General features: G+C 46.0%; 1 protein-coding gene across 5 annotated transcripts in view; it reads right to left on the minus strand.

Moving 5' to 3' along the window:
- LOC147010209 (neuron navigator 2-like) overlaps positions 1-18,763 on the minus strand; it is a 74,949-nt gene that overhangs the window by 45,453 nt on the left and 10,733 nt on the right. The window contains exon 2 of one of the 5 annotated variants that reach the window (XM_085860754.1): positions 1,155-1,302. The exons of 3 other annotated variants lie outside the window; for them this stretch is intronic. The gene's annotated coding sequence lies outside the window, so the exon portion shown is untranslated. Of the gene's footprint in view, positions 1-1,115; positions 1,303-18,763 lie in introns of all 5 variants that reach the window. One more of the 5 variants, XM_085860753.1, reaches the window with a different exon arrangement.

The raw sequence follows: 18,763 nt of genomic DNA on the forward strand, positions 1-18,763 counted from the left end.
ACTCATAAGTTTGAATTGAAATGTTTTCACTTCACTGGCCTTCACTTGTACAAACATATCGATGTCCCAACCATTGGATTTGTGCAGTAAATCACAACCGATTGTTTGTCGATCAGTTTTAACTGTCCTTTGCTCCCACTAAAAGACAATGAACACAGTTGAGGAATGCTAACACATACGGTGTATGGTTGACCGGCATTTTTCCAGGAGGAAACAGGACATCAGTGTTCTAATGTCTACATGGTTGTGGTTTTTAACCGGACAGCGCATTGTTTTGAGTCCTGCACAGGCGTCGGGAAATAGAAGCGAGAACGAACGAACCACCGTGACATTTGTGAGTTGGAATTTTGTTTCAATCTCCCATTCAAAGTTCATTTTTGAAAGCAATTTCCAAAACACATCAATTGCTCAACTACCTCTCCACTCACTCGGACCAAGCTTTCCTTGTGGCACCAGGAACGCTCAATCCCAAGCGGTATCACCCACCTGTGAACTCACCTGCTGAGGCGGCCAAACGAGATTCTGTTCATAACCACGCATCGCTTTGCTTCAGAGTAACCGCTTTACGAGCTTAAAAGAGCTTCCAGGATGCAATTCCAAATGGGGAAAGATGTCGCTTTGGTGCTGAACCTGCAGGTTTGCCATTTAAACCACTGAATATATAAAAGGTAAATGGAATACATGGAAATAATGGAATAATACACCCTTGATACCTGACAGTACCTCCGAGTGTTTCATCAAAACAAGAGGATCACGTTCGCAGTCATGAAGTTCCACAATAAAACCAAAAATTAAAGGTGAGTTCAGCTCTCCGTCACTAGGATTGTGTCCAACTTGTGGCGGCTCGACACACACTCCGAGGAATCGGTGTTTTCGTGGGACCGACCCCATTCCTGGCAAGGTTTATTTCAGGGCCACGAGCGAGGCGAACTGGAAACCCTTTTAATGCGATGCCTCTGCCAATATAATCGTGCGAAAAGCCAAGATAAATTCACCGCAATAACCACGTCTGGTCTTATTCACGAGGCTTGGTGGGGGAAAAAAAAAAAAAAAACAACATCAGATGGACATGCAAACGCCTCGATACACTTGTGAAGGAACCTGGAACCTGGAACCTGGAGGATGACGTGCATTCTGAAGGAACCATTGTGCACCAGAGCATTGTGTGCTTGACATGGTCGACGACGACAAAGGCGAGAAGCTGCAGGAGTGAGGATCTGGATCTGGATGATTTACAGCAAGCCATCGAATGAGTAACGTCCGCATGTGAAGAGGGCGCTGGAAAACAGCAAACTGACGTGCCTAGAATATGGGATGAGAAAAGGCAGGAAACGAAATCCTTTGTCTTCTATCTATCTCGCTGTGTGTACATGTGTGCACGCCATGTCTGAATGTCCCTCCGCCTTTCTCTTCCTCAATACCCTTGACCTCCAAACTACCCGCACAGCTGCTTCTTCGCCAGCTGAACCCCGGGGGATGAGATCCATGTGGTGCACTGAGCCTGCAGCCTGTTAGTTACACGATGACATTCACACAGGCTTGCATGCAAGTGTGAATTCCTTGGCAGCCATTTTCTCTTCTTACCCAATCACCGTGTGGGAACTCGGCTTTAACTTAAGTCTCAGTGGAAATGGAAAAAAAACCCCCCAAAAAACAAGACAATAACACTACAGACACCAGCCGGTTGCTGGCACACGTCTGCGAGCACGTGTGTGTGACAGAACCCATCCACCACAAACGAGATAAACGGTTCCACCAGGATTGGTCCACAAGGCCACATACACGAGGACGAAGCCACCGGGACGGTTCACCAAGACCCGCCCAATAAAACCGATCCATACCAAGAGAATTGGTCGAGATTTCAAGAATCAGATTCAATCCACAAAACATAATTCACCGCAAGAGATGTACGAACACCGATCCACCAGAACCCATCCTGGTTGACCATTCATCAGAACACATTTACCATCCACTAAAACCTGTCCAATAAAATCTATCTACCATATCATATCCACCACATCCATCAGAACATATCCACCACATCCACCATATCGACCACATCACATCCACCATATCCGCCATAACACATCCACCACATCAACCATAACACATCCACCACATCCACCGTATCACATCCAACATAACACATCGACCACATCAGATCCACCACATCCACCACATCCACCAGAACATATCTAACATATCACATCCACCACATCCACCATATCACATCCACCATATTATATCCACCGCATCACATCCACCGTATCACATCCAACATAACACATCGACCACATCACATCCACCACATCCACCATAACACATCGACCACATCACATCCACCACATCCACCACATCCACCAGAACATATCTAACATATCACATCCACCACATCCACCATATCACATCCACCATATTATATCCACCACATCACATCCACCACAACATATCCACCATTTCAGATCCACCATATCATATCCACCATATCAGATCCACCACATCACATCCACCACATCCACCATATCCACCATATAACATCCACCACATCCATCAGAACATAACCACCACATCCAACATATCGACCACATCACATGCACCACAACACATCCACCACATCGACCATAACACATCCACCATATCACATCCACCACATCGACCACATCACATCCACCACATCGACCACATCCACCACATCCACCACATCCACCATAACACATCCACCACATCCACCATAACACATCTACCACATCCACCATGACATCCACCACATCCACCAGAACACATCTACCACATCCACAATAACACATCCACCACATCCACCATGACACATCCACCACATCCACCTTGACACATCCACCACATCCACCATAACACATCTACCACATCCACCATATCCACCTCAAAACATCCAACAGAACACATCCAAAAGAGCACATCCATCAAAACACATCAACCGAAAAACATCCACCGGAACACATCAACAGAAACATCCACTGGGACACATCAACAGAAACATCCAGGGAACACATCAACAGAAACATCCACCGGAACACATCAACAGAAACATCCACAGAACACATCAACAGAAACATCCATCAAAAAACATCCACCGGAACACATCAACAGAAACATCCACCGGAACACATCAACAGAAACATCCACCGGAACACATCAACAGAAACATTCACCAGAACACATCAACAGAAACATCCACGGAACACATCAACAGAAACATCCATCAAAACACATCAACCAAAAAACATCCACCAGAACACATCAACAGAAACATCCATTGGAACACATCAACAGAAACATTCACCAGAACACATCAACAGAAACACCCACCAGAACACATTAACAGAAACATCCACGGAACACATCAACAGAAACATCCACAGAACACATCAACAGAAACATCCATGGAACACATCAACAGAAACATCCACGGAAGACATCAACAGAAACATCCACGGAACACATCAACAGAAACATCCACAGAACACATCAACAGACACATCCACGGAACACATCAACATAAACATCCACCGGAACACATCAACAGAAACATCCACGGAACACATCAACAGAAACATCCATCAAAACACATCAACCGAAAAACATCCACTGGAACACATCAACAGAAACATCCACTGGAACACATCAACAGAAACATCCACTGGAACACATCAACAGAAACATCCATCAAAACACATCAACCGAAAAACATTCACCGGAACACATCAACAGAAACATCCACGGAACACATCAACAGAAACATCCACGGTACACATCAACAGAAACATCCACGGAACACATCAACAGAAACATCCACGGAACACATCAACAGAAACATCCACGGAACACATCAACAGAAACATCCACCGGAACACATCAACAGAAACATCCACAGAACACATCAACAGAAACATCCACGGAACACATCAACAGAAACATCCACCGGAACACATCAACAGAAACATCCACGGAACACATCAACAGAAACATCCATAAAAACACATCAACCGAAAAACATCCACTGGAACACATCAACAGAAACATCCACTGGAACACATCAACAGAAACATCCACTGGAACACATCAACAGAAACATCCATCAAAACACATCAACCGAAAAACATTCACCGGAACACATCAACAGAAACATCCATCAAAACACAGCAACAGAAACATCCATCAAAACACATCAACAGAAAAACATTCACCGGAACACATCAACAGAAACATCCACTGGAACACATCAACAGAAACATCCATCAAAACACATCAACCGAAAAACATTCACCAGAACACATCAACAGAAACATCCACCGGAACACATCAACAGAAACATCCACGGAACACATCAACAGAAACATCCATCAAAACACATCAACCGAAAAACATCCACCGGAACACATCAACAGAAACATCCACTGGAACACATCAACAGAAACATCCATCAAAACACATCAACCGAAAAACATTCACCGGAACACATCAACAGAAACGTCCACCGGAACAAATCAACAGAAACATCCACGGAACACATCAACAGAAACATCCACAGAACACATCAACAGAACACATCAACAGAAACATCCACGGAACACATCAACGGAAACATCCATCAAAACACATCAACCGAAAAACATCAACAGAAACATCCACGGAACACATCAACAGAAACATCCATCAAAACACATCAACCGAAAAACATCCACCGGAACACATCAACAGAAACATCCACGGAACACATCAACAGAAAGATCCACGGAACACATCAACAGAAACATCCACGGAACACATCAACAGAAACATCCACGGAACACATCAACAGAAACATCCACGGAACACATCAACAGAAACATCCACGGAACACATCAACAGAAACATCCACGGAACACATCAACAGAAACATCCACGGAACACATCAACAGAAACATCCACGGAACACATCAACAGAAACATCCACCGGAACACATCAACAGAAACATCCACAGAACACATCAACAGAAACATCCATCAAAACACATCAACCGAAAAACATCCACTGGAACACATCAACAGAAACATCCACTGGAACACATCAACAGAAACATCCACTGGAACACATCAACAGAAACATCCATCAAAACACATCAACCAAAAAACATTCACCGGAACACATCAACAGAAACATCCACCAGAACACATCAACAGAAACATCCACGGAACACATCAACAGAAACATCCATCAAAACACATCAACCGAAAAACATCCACCGGAACACATCAACAGAAACATCCACTGGAACACGTCAACAGAAACAGCCATCAAAACACATCAACCGAAAAACATTCACCAGAACACATCAACAGAAACATCCACCGGAACACATCAACAGAAACATCCACGGAACACATCAACAGAAACATCCACGGTACACATCAACAGAAACATCCACGGAACACATCAACGGAAACATCCATCAAAACACATCAACCGAAAAACATCCACCGGAACAAACCAACAAAAACATCCACAGAACACATCACCAGAAATATCCACGGACCACATCAAAAGAAACAAGCACGGAACACATCAACAGAAACATGCACCGGAACAAATCAACAGAAACATTCACGGAACACATCAACAGAAACATCCATCAAAACACATCAACCGAAAAACATCCACCGGAACAAATCAACACAAACATCCACAGAACACATCAACAGAACACATCAACAGAACACATCCACGGAACACATCAACAGAAATATCCACGGAACACATCAACAGAAACATCCACGGAACACATCAACAGAAACATCCACCGGAACACATCAACAGAAACATCCATGGAACACATCAACAGAAACATCCACAGAACACATCAACAGAAACATCCACCGAACATATCAACGGAAACATCCATCAAAACACATCAACCGAAAAACATCCACCGGAACAAATCAACAGAATTATCCACAGAACACATCAACAGAACACATCAACAGAAACATCCATGGAACACATCAACAGAAACATCCATGGAACACATCAACAGAAACATCCACGGAACACATCAACTGAAATATCCACAGAACACATCAACAGAAACATCCACCGGAACACATCAACAGAAACATCCACGGAACACATCAACAGAAACATCCACGGTACACATCAACAGAAACATCCACGGAACACATCAACGGAAACATACATCAAAACACATCAACCGAAAAACATCCACCGGAACAAATCAACAGAAACATCCACAGAACACATCAACAGAAATATCCACGGAACACATCAACAGAAACATCCACGGAACACATCAACAGAAACATCCACCGGAACACATCAACAGAAACATCCACCGGAACACATCAACAGAAACATCCACGGAACACATCAACAGAAACATCCATCAAAACACATCAACCGAAAAACATCCACCGGAACAAATCAACAGAAACATCCACAGAACACATCAACAGAACACATCAACAGAACACATCCACGGAACACATCAACAGAAATATCCACGGAACACATCAACAGAAACATCCACGGAACACATCAACAGAAACATCCACCGCAACACATCAACAGAAACATCCATGGAACACATCAACAGAAACATCCACAGAACACATCAACAGAAACATCCACCGAACATATCAACGGAAACATCCATCAAAACACATCAACCGAAAAACATCCACCGGAACAAATCAACAGAATTATCCACAGAACACATCAACAGAACACATCAACAGAAACATCCATGGAACACATCAACAGAAACATCCACGGAACACATCAACTGAAACATCCACGGAACACATCAACAGAAACATCCACCGGAACACATCAACAGAAACATCCACGGAACACATCAACAGAAACATCCACGGTACACATCAACAGAAACATCCACCGGAACACATCTGCTCAATGTGGTGAGAAATGTGGCGCCATTTTGGGGTGTCTCTGTTAACCAGAGGGCTCTGAGAAGTGATGACACTTCCCACAAGCGCAGTGGCTGTGTGGTCGCTCCATTATGAGCCGTACATCATGTAAAGAAAAACAAACAAAACCAGAAAGCATCTCAAAATGCAAAGCCCGTCCACGTCCGCTTTGTCCTCAACTCAACTTGACAAAAACAACAGTTAAAAGGAATTGTCCATTTTATGAATTTGTGTTCTCCATATTCTCATCATAAAAGTTTGTTCAAGATGCAATGACAAAAGCTCCAATGGTAAAAAAAACCAAAAAAAAAACAGTTATGGCCTGGACAGACACACTGAAGCTCAATGGAAATCAGTAAATAAACATGAAGACGAGTAAAAAACGGGCCGTCTCACACTGGACTTTGCCCTTTGACATTTTGACCTAATTAATAATTAGTCTCCTCGATATTCTCATGAATAAGGTTTGTGGAAAATTATTATCACAAAACCTCAAGTGGTATTAACGTTATGGCCTGTACAGGCAGACATCATCGTTTCCATTATGTATCATAATCATTATTATTATTATTATCACAATCACTATCATTACGGACCATTATCATTATTGTTATGTACCATTATCATTATCACTATAATTATCGTTATGTACCATCATTACTGTCATTATGTACCATTATCATTGTCATCATGTACAATGACTGTTATCACTATCATATATGTACCATTATCATTATGAGTATCATTTTGTACCATGTGCCTGGTGTTGCCTTTATGGTGAGGGTGGTGGGCTTGGGATCGTAGGATCCCGAGTTCAAATCCCACTCCACAGTTGAATTAATACCAGGTGGGGTTGACTCTGCCTGTCATCCTTCCGAGGTCGGCAAAATGAGTGCCAGCTTGCTGGGATCCTGTGTCGGAGTGGCGACCCGTCTAGGATTGTGCCCAATAGCCAAGGAGACTGCTGCGGCAGCACCAATGCTCTGCACACAGTATAGTCCCAATGGATGTATGGTTTATGTACCATTATCATTATCACTATCATTATATACGGATATCATTATAGACCATTATCATTATCCCGATCATCATGTAGCACAGACCATTTTTCCTTGCAAGAGCAGGGGTTAGCCTTGTAGGTGCCATGACAATCTTTTCATGGTTCCCTTGTTGAGGCAATGTGTGTTTGTTAATGGCCGGGCGCCCTTCCTGATACCAACCCTTTAGTTACCTCTGACGACACACAGGGATACGGTGTACCTATTCTAAACCGCAGCACACACCGGGACATCCCAGCAAGCTGGTCCTCATTTTTGCTGACCTCAGAAGGACGACAGGTTGAGTCAACCCCACCTGGTATTAATTCAACAGCCGAGCAGGATTTGAATTCAGGATCCTCGGATCCCAAGCCCTAACGATTAAGCCAACACCAAGCTATGTACCATTTTCATTATTGTTATGTACCATTATCGTTTTCACTATCATTATACACTGTTATCAGTTTCACTGGAAGGTACTTACTTGTTCTATTCATGTATTCCAACCCAGATGAATGCATTGCCAAAGTTTTGCTCCCAATTGGTAACTCGGATCGCTCACCTGTTTCTGTACATCTGTCGTATTCCTCACCCACATCTACATTCCATCCTTTTCACCATACTGTTTTTCAATTTGGGAAGGCTGATTTGGACGGATTTCGTCATTTTCTGGTTGATGTGGCATGGGGGTCTGCTTTCCGACTCGGTCCGGATTTGGCTGTGCAGGAAATATCCCAACGGATTCACATTGGCATTGAGAATTATATTCATTCACGTATCTATCAGATCAAGGCTCATTCTCAACCCAAGTTCACTCCTGCTTGTGTGGCAGCAATTGCTCATCAGAACCATTTTTTCAAGCGGTACCATTTGCTGGTGACCTTTGAGTCAAAGCACCTGTTTCGTGAAGCTAGTAATCGCTGTAAGAGAGTTTTGGAGGATGCCAAGCAGCATTATGCAGATTCTGTTCCTGGCTCTATTACGTTTCAGCCGCTTTTCTCTAGAGACTCTTGGTGGTTTGCCAACAGTGTTCTTAACCGCAACAACTCCTCTATACCTCCTCTCTTTCAGGATCCTGAGGTTCTTACCTCCCATTTGGATAGGGTCAATCTTTCTGCAGAGCAATTTGCCTCCAATCCCTCACTTAATGATGACGGTCATTCCCTTCCTGTTTTTCCATCTCGAAAAGATAAGGTTATTTCTGTTCCCCCTGTCACTCCTCAACATGTATAAGATAAGAATGTTGCCAGAATTATTCATTCTTTGGATGCCTCAAAAGCAACTGATCCTGATGGGATTCCTGTAGTTGCATTACAAGGTGTTGCCCTGAGCTTGCACCAATTCTAGCCGAGCTATATAATATGTGCTTGGCCAATTCAGTACTTCCCTCATCATGGAAATTGTCTTCCATTGTCCCTGCTTTTAAGGGAGTCATTGAACGTTCTTCTGGCTTCTAATTACTGTTACATTAGTCATCTTCCTGTGATTTGCAAGATCTTTGAATGCTTCATCAATCATAAGCTCCTTCGTCACCTTGAGGACAATGAACTTTTTGCTGACTGTCAGTATGGTTTTCGCCTTTCCAATTTGACTGGCGACTTACTCTCCCTAATTATTGATCATTTCAACAGGGCCATAGATTACAGGGGTGGGACCCATTTAGTTGCTTTGGATATTTCAAAGGCCTTTGATAAGGCATGGCATAAGGGACTACTGTGCAAGCTTGAGTTGTATGGTGTGTCGGGTGGAATATTGTCCAGAATTTGTGCTTTCCTTTCCAACTGAAAGTTGAAGGTGGTTCTTGATGGTCAATCATCCCCTATTTGCTCTGTAAATTGTGGTGTTCCTCAGGGTTCTGTCCTTGGTCCTACTCTTTTCTGGTATACAGTATATCAATGACTTGTGCGACAACGTTACATCCAAGTTCGCCATGTGTGCCGATGATTCTACACTCTACTGTGTATTTCCTAATTCAAGTAATACTTCTCGTAGTGAGGTTTGTGCCCCACTAAACAATGATTTCGAGAACGTGTTGAAGTGGGGTCACAATTGGCTCGTAACCTTCAACGCCAAGAAGATGAAAATGCTGTCCCTGTCTCGTTCTCGAGACAGGTCTTTTCCTCCTGTGCATATGGGTCCTTTGATATTGCCAGAAGCATCAGACCTGTGCCTACTTGGTCTTGATATCTCCCTTAATCTCAGCTGGGAGAAGTACATATCAGGTATTGCAAAGAGTGCTTCCATGCAAGCTCGTTGTCTCTATTGAGCCCAGAAATTTCTACCTCTGGATGCTATCCTCCATTTGTATAAGACAACTATACACCCCCTTGTGAAGTACTGTTGTCAGATTTGGGCTGGAGTTCCAGCCTGTCATTTGTTCTTATTAGAGAGGCTCCATAAGCATGCAGTTGCTTTGGTTGGAGAAGAGCTCAGCTCATCCCTACAAGCATTTTCACATTGTAGGTCTGTTGCTATTCTAAGTTTGTTTGAGATATTTTCATGGTAATTGCTCGACTGCTCTTTCCAATTTGGTACCTGCTGTCAGGGTCTTTGGGCAGGAGACTCATCTTGCCACCACTTCACACCTATACACTCTGGCCATACCTCGGTGTAGAACGAAGAGCTATCTATACAAGTAGTTTTTTTTTTTTCCACGTGCTGCATCAATTTGGAATTCTTTGCCAGTCACATGCTTTCCCAGATCTTATGATCCATTTTCTTTCAAAGATAATATAAATTACTACCTACGTCATCTTTAATCGTTCTTCTTTTCTTCATTTTTCTTTTCTTTTGCAGCCCTACACATTTAGTGGCTCTCAACCTTGTTTCGGGTAAATTTCCAAAAAAAAAATAAAAAAAATAACAAAAACGTTTACCATTATCATTATCGTTATGTACCACTAGCAGGGGTACCCGGCGTTGCTCGGTATATTTTTTTGTGGGGGCCGAAAACAGTTCCCTACATCGAATAAGGAATGTGGTCAGGGGTCATTTAATATATTACCTTTCACGTCGCTACAAAGGCTTAAGCACGATTGAGAGATTTAAAAAAGGCCTGTCATGGTTGCCTGTCCAATTCACAATCTCGTGAGATTTGCGTAAACCCCGTGGAATTGCAACTGTCAATTGTGTCCATGACTATGAGACCTGAAACCAAGAGATCGCAACATCACTTCACACATAGAGAAATGTACTGGAAACGATAGGGTGGTCACAAAGTCCTATTATCCCCCACCCAACAATCATCATCCACCCTGATATGTTTCATATATATCTATGTACATGTATATGAATATGTATATATATTGAAACGTGGAGTGAGACGAGCACTCCGCCAATCTCCATCGGACACAGTCCACATCAAAGCGTCACCTCCAACACAAAGGCCTCGGCCTGTTGACTGTCAAAGAGACAAAGATTACATGGTCATCATCAGTTAAACATCAAACGGATCCACCAATCCGGATTTTGGGCTGATTTGCCCTCATCAGGATGGTATCTTACAAAAATTCACCGTCTGTCTGTCTGTCTGTTCCCAGGTACCGCAAAAACGGCTGAACCGATCGCAACCGTTTTTTGGGTGTGTAATCCTGGGACCCCTTGGAGTAAAATTGGCATTAACATGACCCCCTTGATGGTTCCCGTAGTTAGCGGGTGCTTCTAGTACCGATAAATATCTAACTAATGATGACCACATTCGTTGTTTATATTCATCGAAATATTTTTTTCCATTTTGAGGATCGGATATCGTCTGGACTAAATAAGTGTCCAAAGCTGTTGATTTAAAAAAATAATGAGTCTTGTAACGAAGCTGATGTACCAATTTACTTTGAGCAAGAAAGGCTATGGTCCCTCCTTCACCATAGACACACAAGAAAATGTGAAATTTCCAAAGCATGAAACTTATCTTTTTCTACTGTTTTAAGAATTACATTGAGTGAAGAAAAATTTTATGAACGAAACAAAATTAACCAGCTTCATTGAGCTTTATGATTTAATGCATTCATTGCTAGACCTCGCAACCTGTCCCCCAGAGGGACTGCCTATCCATAGCATCTGCCAGATCTGGATCTATATTTTCGGAGGTTTCGCGAAGTGCTCTTCAGGGAATCAAAGCAAATCTGGTTAAAAAAAAACCGGATGTTTAAAAAAAAGTTATTACGTCTGCGCGGACTTCAAGCCGATGTACTCCCTGACGAGCAGGCAAAATGGCGGAATTTCTGCAATGTTTATTTCACAGGCGATTGAACTTTGCGATGTCTCCAGGGTTGTTCTGCATTAAGCTGCAACTCTTTTGTGGATGAAGTCATTTAATTCATTTTATTTCATTCACTGCTGCGTGCGCGGTGAAGACGGGCTTTAAAGTTAAAGGGATCCTATATGGTATACAGCGACAGCCTGGTCAACCATTCCTTATCAACCATTTAATTGGAATGCTTGCAGGAGTGCTTAAGCCACTTGCTGAGCACCCATTGTCGACAGCAGTACCGCACTACGTCGTTCTGAGTGAATGGTTCACTCTCTGCGGACGCTATTGCCGCGCCACGTCATTTAGAGTGAGTGGTTCATGCTCCGTCACACTGAGCGAGTGGTTCCTGCTCTGTCACCCTGAGTGAGTGTTTCGTGCTTCGTCACCCTGAGCGAGTGGTTCTTGCTCCTTCACTCTGAGCGAGTGGTTCGTGCTCTATCACCCTGAGCGAGTGGTTCGTGTTCCATCACCCTGAGTGAGTAGTTCGTGTTCTGTCACCCTGAGCGAGTGGTTCATGCTCCATCATCCTGAGCGAGTTGTGAAATAACACTCGATTGCTGAGCCGTTTGCCATATTAATGCGTTCTCTGAATTACTGAGCCAAATTTTTTTCCACCCGTCACCGCAGTTGCTTATAAAGATCAAGGTTTGTGAACATATCCCTGAAACGTCAATACAAAAGGTAACATTGTTTTTCGGTGAAAGCTACTCAAGGTTTCTGGGTTGTATACAGTGTGTACTGCAGTCGGTTATCACACCGACTCCAATCGACAACCTGCCAATTCCCGAAAAATTGCCGATATCGGCAAAGTACGTTTGTGTGTGTTTCACAAAGCATAACATTCTTTCTGCCAACTCCTCCTCTTCCCCATATATCTCTCTCTCTCTCTCTCTCTCTCTCTCTGTCCCATCCTTGCTCTAGTCTAGCCCCTCCCAATACAGTGCTGTACCCTCCTCCCACATCTCCTCTCTCACCCCCACCCCTCCCCTCTCTCTCTGTCTGTCTCTGTCTCTGGAAATATCCAGACAGTGGTTTTGTCTGGATGGTGTTTGTATTCAGATGTGTCTGGGCAGGGTTTGTCTCTGGACGTGTCCGAGCGGTGTTTGTCTCTGGCCAGCTTGGCTCTGGATGCATCCGGGCGGTGTTTGTCTCTGGACGCATCCGGGCGGTGCTTGTCTCGAGACGCGTCCGAGTGGTGTTTCTCCAGACGCATCCGGGCGGTGTTTGTCTCTGGACGCAAACAGGCGGTGTTTTTCTCCAGACGCATCTGGGCAGTTTGTCTCCAGATGCGTCCGGGCGGTGTTTGTCTCCAGACGCGTCCAGGTGATGTTTGTCTCCAGACAGCTTGGCTCTGGACACGTTCAGGCGGTATTTATGGCTTGACGGGAGATTGTCTCCGGACGGGAGTTTGTCTCTGGGCCGTGTTTCCAGTATGAGCGGTAGAAAATGCATTTCAGACATTATTTTGTTTCAATCATCACTGTTATTCTATGCAGAATAATTTTGATGAGACGGTATGAATCGTAATTAATGCTCCACTGCACTTCTCCCTTCCCTTCGTCTCACCTCACACTGTCTTTCTTTCCCCCACCCCTCCTCGCTCTCCCTCCTCGCTCTCTCTCCCCACCCCTCTCTCCCTCTTCCCCTCTCTTTTTCTCCCTCCCCCCTTCAGGATTACCATCAAAGAAGTGATGGGTGCTATTGTTGCGGGGCCGGGCCGCGCAGATGTTCACACTTCCCGCCAGCACCAGAACCAGAACCCGTGCGCACACTCCTTGCCAGGACCAGAACGACGACAAACGCGCAGACCGCGCCAGACCCAAAACCAACTCACACGAACGTGCAGACCGTGCCTATAATTATACCCCCCCCCCCGCTTCAGAGGGGGGGGGCTCCTCGCGACCCTCCCTCTCTCACTGGTTGGTTTTGGTGCACAAAGTCGCTCCTCGTCTCTCTCACTGGCCAGTTCTGGCGCAAAAATCCTCACCGTCCCTCTCACTGGCCAAAACGGGCGGCAAACCCCTTGATTGGCCAGGTGGTGTGGTGACATCACTTGGACCGCCCTTCACAGAGTCAGGGAAGTCCGATTGGCTGAGCGACGATCACCCCACCAGTTGCATGCCGAATTGGTCGAGGGCCGCCGCGTGGCTCCTCCCTGAACTCCGCCTTCTTCCAAAGGGCCGCCCCTCACACGTGAAGTCGAGCAACATGTTTCTGCAGGGGCTCCGCCCACCCCTGACGTCGGCCAGAGCGCGGTGAAGGAAGCAAGGTGACGGTGAGGGTGATGCGGTGTCGTCGGTGTTGATGTCAGTAGTGTAAAAATAAACGAGAAGAAAACCTGACTATTAAAATAACTCCACAGCGTAGGAACATTTAATTACCCATTAGACTAGGGTCGGGACCCTAACTGGCAACATGTACTTACTGATATAACTGATCTAAAGGACCTGTATGTTGTGTGCTCATGGCTTCCAGATTCGCAACACTATTTGCTTGTGATTAATATTTGAAGTCTTGAATTGAAACAAAAAAGTCCTTTACTTTTCTCGGTGTTTCGTATGTACGGGTTGCTTTTGAGATGTCCAGGGGTGTGTTCGGTTATCAAGTAGCGAACTAGCGCTTGCCAAGCCAGACATTTCTTATCAACAGTGTCTAATTTGAGTGCTTGCTTGAGTGCTTAAGCCACTTAGGAAGAGCTCTACAAGAAACTTGGCAACTGAACACACCCCAGATTCATGACATGGCGACGAGGATAAACATCCATAGCATCATTTCTTTCACCTATATCAATGAATTTGTCCCTCAAGGGTGGGGTGGGAGGAGGCAGGGGAAGGGGTGGGGTGGAAAGAGGGACCCGACGTTGCCCGGCAATGCTGGGTACCCCTGCTAGTTTAATATAAAATAATCGGCAAACAGGCAATAATACACAATGATGAGTACTTAGTGCCTCTGGATGGACAACATTTTGAGTCTGGTTGTTGGAAGCCAGAATTGTGAGCTTGGTAATTTCGGTAAGATAATTTGTAATACTGGCTATCACCGGGTGGCACTACACAATTCACATTTACATTCCCCCCACCCTGAACTTCCTGCCCTGTAGGTTTGGAAATGTTTTCTTGCATCTCCATTTGCCAAGAGGATTCCAACGGCATGCAATATGATGGGGTTACTACCGGTGGGACTGATTCTATCGATGGACCGACAGACAGACAAACAGAAAATACGATAGATATGGATATACACACTAGGAAATACAATCCGTCGCTTCGCTGACAGGAATACGAAGAGGGGGAGAGAGAGAGGGGTGGGGGGAGGAGAAAGGAGGGGTGGGGGAGGGAGAGAGGGGGAAGAGTGAGGATGTGGGGGCGGGGAGTGAGGGGGGAGGAAGAGTGAGTGAGGAGGGGTGGGGGAAGGGAAGGCAGCGTGAGGTGAGAGGAAGGGAAGGCAGGCATGCAGTTGAGCGTTAATTACGATTCACACTGTCTCATCAAAATGCTTCTGCATAGAGTAACAATGAAGATGGAAACAAAGTATATAATTTATGAAATCCATTTTCTACCGGTCATACGATACCAAATCGGAGACAAACACCGCTCGGACGCGTCTGGAGGCAAACACTACCTGTACGTATTCGGACACAAACACTGCCCGGACATGTCCAGAGACAAACACCACCCAGACGCGTCTGGAGACACACAGCACCCAGACATGTCCAGAGAGAAACTCGTGTCCAGACATAAACACTGCCCAGCCATGTCCGGAGAAAAAAAACTGCCTGGACATGTCCGGAGCCAAGCTGTCTGGAGACAAACACTGCCTGGACACAACTGTAGACAAACTCCTGTCTCGAGATAAACACCGCCCGGACACGTACGGAGACAAAAACCGCCCAGACATGTCCAGAGACCAACTCCTGACCAGACATAAACACCGGCTGGACATGTCTGAAGACAAACACCACCTGGACGTGTCCAGAGCCAAGCCGTCCAGAGACAAACACCGCTCGGACACGTAAGGAGAAAAACTGCTCTCCAGATATAATTAACAGCCTGACACTTCAGGAGACAAACACTGCCCGAACATAACCACCGTCCAGACACGTATGGGGATAACCACCGTCAAGACACAACCATTGTCCGGATACGTTCGGAGATAACCACTGACCAGATATGTCCATGTCCAGAGAGAGAGAGAGAGAGAGAGAGAGAGAGAGAGAGAGAGAGAGAGAGAGAGAGAGAGAGAGAGAGAGAGAGAGAGAGAGAGAGAGAGAGAGAGAGAGAGAGAGAGAGAGAGAGAGAGAGAGAGAGAGAGAGCGAGGAGGGAGAGAGAGAGCGAGATGGTGAGAGAGAGAGAGAGTGAGGTGGTGGGAGAGAGACAAGGAGAGTGAGGTGGTGGGGGGGGGAGAGAGAGAGAGAGAGAGAGAGAGAGAGAGAGAGAGAGAGAGAGAGAGAGAGAGAGAGAGAGAGAGAGAGAGAGAGAGAGAGAGAGAGAGAGAGAGAGAGGAGGGAGAGGAGGGAGAGAGAACGAGGGGATGGAAGAGAGAGCGAGGGGATGGAAGAGAGAGCGAGGGGATGAAAGAGAGAACGAGGGGATGAAAGAGAGTGTGAGGGGATGGGAGAGAGAGAGAAGGGGGAGAAAGTGAGAGAGGGGGAGGAGGGGGAGGGAGAGAGAGATAGAGAAAGAGAGCACACAAGGAGGGAGAGGAGGGAGAGAGAGTGAGGGGATGGAAGAGAGATTGAGGGAATGGAAGAGAGAGCGAGGGGATGGAATAGAGAGTGAGGGGATGGAAGAGAGAGCGAGGGTATGGGGGAGAGAGAGAGGGGGCAGGAGGGGAGGGAGAGAGAGTGCAAGGAGGGAGAGGATGGAGAGAGAGACAGAGCGAGGGGGTGAGAGAGAGAGAGAGAGAGAGAGAGAGGGAGGAGGAAGAGGATGGAGAGAGAGAGAGAGAGAGAGAGAGAGAGAGAGAGAGAGAGAGAGAGAGAGAGAGAGAGAGAGAGAGAGAGAGAGAGAGAGAGAGAGAGAGAGAGAGAGAGAGAGAGAGAGAGAGAGAGAGAGAGGGAGAGAGAGTGAGAGAGAGGGAAGGGAGAGAGCAAGGGGGTGAGAGAGAGGGAAGGGAGAGAGCAAGGGGGTGAGAGAGAGTGGGAGAGAGAGTGGGAGAGAGAGTGGGAGAGAGAGTGGGAGAGAGAGTGGGAGAGAGAGTGGGAGAGAGAGTGGGAGAGAGAGTGGGAGAGAGAGTGGGAGAGAGAGTGGGAGAGAGAGTGGGAGAGAGAGTGGGAGAGAGAGTGGGAGAGAGAGTGGGAGAGAGAGTGGGAGAGAGAGTGGGAGAGAGAGTGGAGAGAGAGTGGGAGAGAGAGTGGGAGAGAGAGTGGGAGAGAGAGTGGGAGAGAGAGTGGGAGAGAGAGTGGGAGAGAGAGTGGGAGAGAGAGTGGGAGAGAGAGTGGGAGAGAGAGTGGGAGAGAGAGTGGGAGAGAGAGTGGGAGAGAGAGTGGGAGAGAGAGTGGGAGAGAGAGTGGGAGAGAGAGTGGGAGAGAGAGTGGGAGAGTGGGAGAGTGGGAGAGTGGGAGAGTGGGAGAGAGGGAGAGTGGGAGAGTGGGAGAGGGGGAGAGTGGGAGAGTGGGAGAGTGGGAGAGTGAGAGAGTGGGGGAGTGGGAGAGGGGGAGAGTGGGAGAGTGGGAGAGTGGGAAAGTGCGAGAGTGGGGGAGTGGGAGAGAGAGTGAGAAAGAGAGAGAGAGAGAGAGAGAGAGAGAGAGAGAGAGAGAGAGAGAGAGAGAGAGAGAGAGAGAGAGAGAGGGGGTAGGGGAGTTAGCCTAACAAATAGTGATCGCCAGCCAGTTATTTCATTATTATTTGTTCAGTTAGCCCTTCCATTATGTCTGATGGGGAAATGGGACAATATGTGTTGCGTAGGGCTTTCAGTGAGCTCTTTAATTCCATTTGCAATTCTTTGACCTTTTTACTTTACTTTATTTCACACACTAACCCCACCATGCATGCACACCACGGGCGAGGCAGTAAGGTCATGAAGATATACTGCAGCAGTCCCGTTTAAACTGCACGCCATTAACCAACAGATGCCTCACCTCAAACTCTCAACATCTTCACCACGACACTGCAACCCAAATCATAGTCACCACAATGCCCCCTAAAAATCCCCACAATAACCTGTGCCCGCCCGACCTCTTCACCACAATTGCTTAAACTGCTCCCAACGCTTCAACGACCTTTCCATGAACACCCCAGCATGAACACCCCTCACTACAATGGCCATAACTGCCGTCAGCTCCCTGGACACTCACGATCGTCATTTGAGATGCCGGGGAATGGAGGACATTGCAGGTATCTGCAAGTCAGAACACTTTGGCATGTAGCTCAAAGTACAAGTGCACACTGGGACTCATTCAGTGATGACTGGGTAACCCTCGTGCTCCACTACATAACAGCGCTTGAGTGGAGTCCAGCGCACGTTCATGGCCGGAGAGCACTTCACCCCATATAAATCAAGGAGCTCCACATTATG

Source organism: Eptatretus burgeri, chromosome 17, assembly GCF_056783735.1.
Source record: "Eptatretus burgeri isolate ZD-2024b chromosome 17, Ebu_testis_v1, whole genome shotgun sequence".
NCBI lineage: Eukaryota > Metazoa > Chordata > Myxini > Myxiniformes > Myxinidae > Eptatretus > Eptatretus burgeri.